The sequence below is a fragment of the Cyprinodon tularosa genome, unplaced genomic scaffold (assembly GCF_016077235.1).
Source record: "Cyprinodon tularosa strain WSP-4 unplaced genomic scaffold, ASM1607723v1 ctg163, whole genome shotgun sequence".
Taxonomy (NCBI): domain Eukaryota; kingdom Metazoa; phylum Chordata; class Actinopteri; order Cyprinodontiformes; family Cyprinodontidae; genus Cyprinodon; species Cyprinodon tularosa.
In genome coordinates, this window is record NW_024038467.1 from 1,069,838 (window position 1) to 1,079,218 (window position 9,381).

A 9,381-nucleotide genomic window follows, 5' to 3' on the forward strand; every position below is an offset into this window, starting at 1 on the left:
ACCTTTCTTCTGTTCCTTCCGAGTACCATGACTTGGCTCCTGTCTTCAGTAAGGTCAGTGCTACGTCCCTACCTCCACACAGACCATATGACTGTGCCATTGAGCTATTACCTGGAGCACCACTACCTAGCAGCAGATTATACAACATTTCCAAACCTGAACGAGAAACCATGGATAAGTACATTAATGAATCCTTAGCTGCTGGAATAATCCGCCCATCTTCCTCTCCATTGGGCGCCGGGTTCTTCTTTGTTGGCAAAAAGGACGGTTCCCTTTGACCATGTATCGATTACAGAGGTTTGAATCAAATTACAATCAAAAATAAGTACCCACTTCCTCTACTCGCCTCAGCATTCAAACCTGTACAGGGGGCTACTGTTTTCACAAAACTGGATTTGAGGAATGCATATCATCTTCTTAGGATCCGAGATGGAGATGAGTGGAAAACAGCCTTCAAAACCCCCTTGGGTCAATTCGAATATTTGGTTATGCCATTTGGTTTAACTAACGCTCCAGCCTGTTTTCAAGCCCTCGTGAACGATGTCCTCAGAGACTTTTTAAAGATGTTTGTGTTCGTCTATATTGACTACAAACTCATTTATTCGAAGAACCTTTCTGAACATAAAAGACATGTCCGCCTTGTGTTGCAGAGACTACCGGAGAACAAGCTGTTCGTAAAAGCAGAGAAGTGCGAATTTCATCAGTCTTCAGTCACCTTTTTGGGGTTTGTGCTCGAGGGCGGCCAGGTTAAACCATCTGAGGACAAAATAAAAGCCGTGTTAGAATGGCCAGTTCCAGAGAACCGCAAACAGCTACAGAGATTCCTGGCCTTTGCAAACTTTTATCGTCGGTTCATCAGGAACTATAGCCAGACAGCTCTGCCCTTAACCTCACTGACCTCTGTCAAACACACTTTTCAATGGACACCTGAGGCACAATCTGGATTTGAGAAATTGAAGTCTTTGTTTTCCAGAGCACCAGTGTTAATACAGCCTGACCCATCTAAACAGTTTATCCTCAAAGTGGACGCTTCAGATTCTGGTGTTGGAGCGGTCCTATCCCAGAGACTTGACACGGATCAAAAGATCCATCCATGCGCCTTTTTCTCTCGTAGACTTTCATCCGCAGAGCAGAACTACGATGTGGGAGACTGTGAGCTGTTGGCCATCAAATTGGCGCTGGAGGAATGGAGACACTGGCTGGAGGGAGCTGAGCACCCGGTTCTTGTATGGACAGATCACAAGAACCTGGCTTACATCCAGTCAACCAAACAAGCCAATCCCCATCAATCCAGGTGGTCCATTTTCTTCTCACGGTTTAATCTCATTATTTCCTACAGACCCGGATCCAAGAATGTCAAACCCGATTCTCTCTCTCGTCTTTACTCCGTCGATCAACCTGAGACGCCTGAACCAGTCCTTCCTGCTTCCTGCACTGTAGGAGTGGTTAACTGGGAGATCACTGATCTAATCAACTCCGCCCTGGCTACAGAACCCGATCCAGGTAACGGTCCAGCTAACCGAACCTATGTGCCATCTTCTGTCAGGTCCCGTCTCATCCAATGGATGCATGCTGCCAAGTTTTCCGCCCATCCGGGGGTCAGTAGAACTGTCGCCTTGATCTCAAGACGCTTCTGGTGGCCAACCCTCCATAGAGATGTCAAGGAGTATGTGTTGGCTTGCTCCACTTGTGCCCGAAATAAAGCCTCTCATCAACCTCCTTCTGGCCTGCTACAGCCACTTCCGGTTCCCTCGCGTCCATGGTCCCATATAGCGATTGACTTCGTCACCGGCCTCCCTGTTTCTCGAGGTATGTCCACAATCTTCACCATTGTTGACCGTTTTTCGAAGTCCTGTCATCTCATCCCAATTAGGAAACTTCCCACGGCCTTCCAGACAGCCCAGCTCTTAGTCAAACACGTCTTCCGCTTACATGGTATCCCCCAGGAGATCCTCTCGGATCGGGGTCCCCAGTTCATATCCCAAGTATGGAAGGCATTCTGTTCTGCACTTGGCTGTAAATCCTCTCTGACATCCGGCTATCATCCTCAATCCAATGGACAAACAGAGAGGATGAACCAGCAGCTGGAATCAACCCTTCGTTGCCTCACCTCCAACAATCCCGTCGACTGGAGCCAATATCTAACCTGGATCGAATATGCACACAACTCCCTCAAATCTGCTTCCACTGGACAATCTCCCTTTCAGGTCAGTCTCGGTTATCAACCTCCACTTTTTCCCGCAGACGAGAGAGAGATTTCGGTCCAGTCAGTCAATCACCACATCAGACGCTGTCAGAGGATTTGGAGAGATACCATCGCAACCCTCAACCGTTCTTCAGAGACAAACAAACGCTTCGCAGATTCCAGGAGACGTCCCGCCCCCGAGTACTCAGAAGGCCAAGAGGTATGGCTGTCCACTCGAGACATTCCCCTCAAGGGAATGTCTCGAAAACTTTCTCCCAAGTTCATAGGTCCATACAAGATTTCCTGGGTCATCAATCCATCTGCCGTCCGCCTTCAACTGCCTCAGTCTCTCCGTATCCACCCAACCTTCCATGTCTCCCAAGTGAAGCCTGTCATCTCGAGTTCTCTGTGCCCACCTTCCTACTCCCCACCACCCGCCCTGGAGGTCGACGGTCATCCCGCCTTCACCGTCCGTCGCATAGTGGACTCCCGTCGACGAGGTCGTGGCTGGCAGTACCTCGTCGACTGGGAGGGCTACGGACCGGAAGATCGCCAGTGGGTTCAAGGCTCGTACATCCTCGACCCTGCCCTAATCGAGGAATACGAGCGTTCCTGCCCTTCGACCTCTTCCGGACCGCCAAGGGGCGGTCGTTGAGGGGGGGGTACTGTTGGGAGCTGGAGAAGTTCCACCTTTCTCCAGCAGAGTCCGCCGTGGATCCTCCTGAGTGAGCCTTCTGCACAGCTGCAGCCCATCAGATCATTAGAGGATCCACTACATAAGCTGTCTTCAGACCTTGCCTCAACGCCGCAGTGTTGATCCAGTTGGTCAGCGCCTAAGCCTAGACTCTCAGTGAATCTTTGTGACTTTGAATCCAGCCTGGATTCTAACCCTTGTCTCTGTCTTCCAGGAAACCAGTTTCTCCTCTGTGGAGTTCAGGAAGAGCTAACCTGCCGAGCCGACCCTCAGAGCCAAACCTGAAGAACCTCAGTGAACTTCCATGCAGCTCAGAACTAAGAGCTGGAAAACTCTAAGCCAAGGTCTACTCAGAAAGAGAAGTAAGACGCTGAAGCAGCTTGCGGACTCTGCTGATCAACTCCTCTCCAGATCCAACAGTGACCCTCTCAAAGCTATCTACAAGAACCCTCAAGGTACAATCAGTAACAATCAAGAAAGCAAACTCCAAAGTGCAACGCTAACTGAACTGTCTCTCACGCAGACTCCGGTGAACCAGTTTCCAGGCCCGAACCAGAACCAGTCATATCAGTGTGCTTGTGACCAAATAAACTTGTTAAACTTTTACCCCTGTGTCCGTTTAGTGGTGTTCTGCATAATTGGGTCACTCTCCGTGCACCCATCATGACATGCCATAGTTCCACAACTTCTGATTTGAAGCTTAGAACAAAATAGTTCTGCTTAAATCTACTTTATATTGATAGTTTTGAGGGTAAAATGATTGGCAGAAGAGATCATGGCTGTATCATTAACTGTTTGTCTGTTTGAGGTATAGAAGCCAAATTGAACTCCTCTCAATCTGAAAAATGCATTTTGGCTATAGTCCCTGGACTTCTGATTTGAACCTTGAAACCAAAAATATCTACTCAAATCTACTTTATATTGTTAGATTTCAGCTTAAAATGATTGCCAGAAGAGATCACGGCTCTATCCTTAATGGTTGGTATGTTTCAGATAAAGAAGCCAAAGCAGTCTCCTTTCACTCTGAAAAGGCCATTTCAGTCATAGTTCCTCAACTTCTGATTTGAAGCTTAGAACCATTTATTTCTGCTCAGATCTACTTTATATTGATAGTTTTGGGGTTAAAATGATTGTCAGAAAAGATCATGGCTGTAACATTAAAGGTTTGTCTGTTTCAGGTAAAGAAGTCGAAGGTGGGCATCTTTCTGCTCAAATGTATTTTATATAGTTATTTTTCAGGTTAAACTTATTGCCAGAAAAGATCATGGCTCTAACATTAAAGGTTTTTCTGTTTCAGATGAAGAAGTCAAAGCAGTCTTATTTCACTCTGAAAAGGCCATTTTAGCCATAGTTCCTCAACTTCTTATTTGAAGCTTAGAACCAAATAGTTCTGCTCAAATCTACATTATATTGATAGTTTTGAGGTTAAAATTATTTTCCGAAAAGATCAGGGCTGTAACATTAAAGGTTTGTCTGTTTCAGATAAAGAAGTCAAAGCACTCTTATTTCACTCTGAAAAGCGCAATTTGGCTATAGTCACTCAACTTCTGATTTGAAGCTTGGAAAACAAAAAAATATCTGCTCAAATCTACCTCATATTGTTAGATTTCAGGTCAAAATGATTTCCAGAAAAGATCATGGCTGTATTATTAACAGTTTGTCTGTTTGAGGAATAGAAGCCAAAATGATCTCCTCTCAATCTGGAAAAATGCATTTTGGCTATAGTCCCTCAACTTCTGATTTGAAGCTTGGAACCAAAAATATCTGCTCAAATCTACTTTATATTGTTAGATTTCAGGTTAAAATGATTGCCAGAAGAGATCATGGCTGTATCATTCACGGTTTGTCTGTTTCAGGTAAAGAAGCCAAAGGTGGGCTGCTTTCTGCTCAAATCTATTTTATATAATTATTTTTCATGTTAAAATGATTGTCAGAAATATCATGGCTGTAACATTAAAGGTTTGTCTGTTTCAGATAAAGAAGTCAAAGCAGTCTCCTTTCACTCTGAAAAGGCCATGTTTGCCATAGTCCCTCAACTTCTGATTTGAAGCTTGGGACCAAAAATATCTGCTCAAATCTACGTTATATTGATAGTTTTCGGGTTAAAATGATTGTCAGAGAGATCATGGCTGTGACATTAAAGGTTTTTCTGTTTCAGGTAAAGAAGCCAAAGGTGGGCTTCTTTCTGCTGAAATCTATTTTATATAGGTTTTTTTCAGGTTAAAATGATTACCAGAAAGACCATGGCTGTAACATTAAAGGTTTGTCTGTTTCAGATAAAGAAGTTAAAGCAGTCTCCTTTCACTCTGAAAAGGCCATTTTGGCCATAGTTCCTCAACTTCTGATTTGAAGCTTAGAACCAAATAGTTCTGCTTAAATCTACTTTATATTGATAGTTTTGAGGGTAAAATGATTGCCAGAAGAGATCATGGCTGTATCATTAACTGTTTGTCTGTTTCAGGTATAGAAGCCAAAGTGAACTCCTCTCAATCTGAAAAATGCATTTTGGCTATAGTCCCTCGACTTCTGATTTGAACCTTGAAACCAAAAATATCTGCTCAAATCTACTTTATATTGTTAGATTTCAGCTTAAAATGATTGCAAGAAGAGATAATGGCTGTATCATTAACGGTTTGTCTGTTTCAGGTAAAGAAGCCAAAGGTGGGCTTCTTTCTGCTCAAATCTATTTTATATAGTTATTTTTCAGGTTAAAATGATTGCCAGAAATATCATGACTGAAACATTAAAGGTTTGTCTGTTTCAGATAAAGAAGTCAAAGCAGTCTCCTTTCACTCTGAAAAGGCCATGTTGGCCATAGTTCCTCAACTTCTGATTTGAAGCTTAGAACCAAATAGTTCTGCTCAAATCCACTTTATATTGATAGTTTTTGAGGGTAAAATGATTGCCAGAAGAGATCATGGCTGTATCACTAACAGTTTGTCTGTTTCAGGAATAGAAGCCAAATTGAACTCCTCTCAATCTGAAAAATGCATTTTGGCTATAGTCCCTGGACTTCTGATTTGAACCTTGGAACCAAAAATATCTGCTCAAATCTACTTTATATTGTTAGATTTCAGGTTAAAATGATTGCCAGAAGAGATCACGGCTGTATCCTTAATGGTTTGTCTGTTTCAGATAAAGAAGCCAAAGCAGTCTCCTTTCACTCTGAAAAGGCAATTTCGTTCATAGTTCCTCAACTTCTGATTTGAAGGTTAGAACCAAATATTTCTGCTCAGATCTACTTTATAGTGATAGTTTTGGGGTTAAAATGATTGTCAGAAAAGATCATGGCTGTAACATTAAAGGTTTGTCTGTTTCAGGTAAAGAAGCAGAAGGTGGGCATCTTTCTGCTCAAATGTATTTTATATAGTTATTTTTCAGGTTAAAATTATTGCCAGAAAAGATCATGGCTCTAAAATTAAAGGTTTTTCTGTTTCAGATGAAGAAGTCAAAGCAGTCTTATTTCACTCTGAAAAGGCCATTTTAGCCATAGTTCCTCAACTTCTTATTTGAAGCTTAGAACCAAATAGTTCTGCTCAAATCTACATTGTATTGATAGTTTTGAGGTTACAATTATTTTCCGAAAAGATCAGGGCTGTAACATTAAAGGTTTGTCTGTTTCAGATAAAGAAGTCAAAGCACTCTTATTTCACTCTGAAAAGCGCATTTTGGCTATAGTCACTCAACTTCTGATTTGAAGCTTGGAACACAAAAAAATATCTGCTCAAATCTACCTTATGTTGTTAGATTTCAGGTCAAAATGATTGCCAGAAAAGATCATGGCTGTATTATTAACAGTTTGTCTGTTTGAGGAATAGAAGCCAAAATGATCTCCTCTCAGTCTGGAAAAATGCATTTTGGCTATAGTCCCTCAACTTCTGATTTGAAGCTTGGAACCAAAAATATCTGCTCAAATCTACTTTATATTGTTAGATTTCAGGTTAAAATGATTTCCAGAAGAGATCATGGCTGAAACATTAAAGGTTTTTCTGTTTCAGATAAAGAAGTCAAAGCAGTCTCCTTTCACTCTGAAAAGGCCATGTTGGCCATAGTTCCTCAACTTCTGATTTGAAGCTTAGAACCAAATAGTTCTGCTCAAATCCACTTTATATTGATAGTTTTTGAGGGTAAAATGATTGCCAGAAGAGATCATGGCTGTATCACTAACAGTTTGTCTGTTTCAGGAATAGAAGCCAAATTGAACTCCTCTCAATCTGAAAAATGCATTTTGGCTATAGTCCCTGGACTTCTGATTTGAACCTTGGAACCAAAAATATCTGCTCAAATCTACTTTATATTGTTAGATTTCAGGTTAAAATGATTGCCAGAAGAGATCACGGCTGTATCCTTAATGGTTTGTCTGTTTCAGATAAAGAAGCCAAAGCAGTCTCCTTTCACTCTGAAAAGGCAATTTCGTTCATAGTTCCTCAACTTCTGATTTGAAGGTTAGAACCAAATATTTCTGCTCAGATCTACTTTATAGTGATAGTTTTGGGGTTAAAATGATTGTCAGAAAAGATCATGGCTGTAACATTAAAGGTTTGTCTGTTTCAGGTAAAGAAGCAGAAGGTGGGCATCTTTCTGCTCAAATGTATTTTATATAGTTATTTTTCAGGTTAAAATTATTGCCAGAAAAGATCATGGCTCTAAAATTAAAGGTTTTTCTGTTTCAGATGAAGAAGTCAAAGCAGTCTTATTTCACTCTGAAAAGGCCATTTTAGCCATAGTTCCTCAACTTCTTATTTGAAGCTTAGAACCAAATAGTTCTGCTCAAATCTACATTATATTGATAGTTTTGAGGTAAAAATTATTTTCCGAAAAGATCAGGGCTGTAACATTAAAGGTTTGTCTGTTTCAGATAAAGAAGTCAAAGCACTCTTATTTCACTCTGAAAAGCGCATTTTGGCTATAGTCACTCAACTTCTGATTTGAAGCTTGGAACACAAAAAAATATCTGCTCAAATCTACCTTATGTTGTTAGATTTCAGGTCAAAATGATTGCCAGAAAAGATCATGGCTGTATTATTAACAGTTTGTCTGTTTGAGGAATAGAAGCCAAAATGATCTCCTCTCAGTCTGGAAAAATGCATTTTGGCTATAGTCCCTCAACTTCTGATTTGAAGCTTGGAACCAAAAATATCTGCTCAAATCTACTTTATATTGTTAGATTTCAGGTTTAAATGATTTCCAGAAGAGATCATGGCTGAAACATTAAAGGTTTTTCTGTTTCAGATAAAGAAGTCAAAGCAGTCTCCTTTCACTCTGAAAAGGCCATTTTGGCCATAGTTCCTCAACTTCTGATTTGAAGCTTAGAACCAAATAGTTCTGCTTAAATCTACTTTATATTGATAGTTTTTGAGGGTAAAATGATTGCCAGAAGAGATCATGGCTGTATCATTAACTGTTTGTCTGTTTCAGGTATAGAAGCCAAAGTGAACTCCTCTCAATCTGAAAAATGCATTTTGGCTATAGTCCCTCGACTTCTGATTTGAACCTTGAAACCAAAAATATCTGCTCAAATCTACTTTATATTGTTAGATTTCAGCTTAAAATGATTGCAAGAAGAGATAATGGCTGTATCATTAACGGTTTGTCTGTTTCAGGTAAAGAAGCCAAAGGTGGGCTTCTTTCTGCTCAAATCTATTTTATATAGTTATTTTTCAGGTTAAAATGATTGCCAGAAATATCATGGCTGAAACATTAAAGGTTTGTCTGTTTCAGATAAAGAAGTCAAAGCAGTCTCCTTTCACTCTGAAAAGGCCATGTTGGCCATAGTTCCTCAACTTTGATTTGAAGCTTAGAACGAAATAGTTCTGCTCAAATCCACTTTATATTGATAGTTTTTTAGGGTAAAATGATTGCCAGAAGAGATCATGGCTGTATCACTAACAGTTTGTCTGTTTCAGGAATAGAAGCCAAATTGAACTCCTCTCAATCTGAAAAATGCATTTTGGCTATAGTCCCTGGACTTCTGATTTGAACCTTGGAACCAAAAATATCTGCTCAAATCTACTTTATATTGTTAGATTTCAGCTTAAAATGATTGCCAGAAGAGATCACGGCTGTATCCTTAATGGTTTGTCTGTTTCAGATAAAGAAGCCAAAGCAGTCTCCTTTCACTCTGAAAAGGCAATTTCAGTCATAGTTCCTCAACTTCTGATTTGAAGCTTAGAACCAATTTTTTCTGCTCAGATCTACTTTATAGTGATAGTTTTGGGGTTAAAATGATTGTCAGAAAAGATCATGGCTGTAACATTAAAGGTTTGTCTGTTTCAGGTAAAGAAGTCAGAAGGTGGGCATCTTTCTGCTCAAATGTATTTTATATAGTTATTTTTCAGGTTAAATTATTGCCAGAAAAGATCATGGCTCTAAAATTAAAGGTTTTTCTGTTTCAGATGAAGAAGTCAAAGCAGTCTTATTTCACTCTGAAAAGGCCATTTTAGCCATAGTTCCTCAACTTCTTATTTGAAGCTTAGAACCAAATAGTTCTGCTCAAATCTAC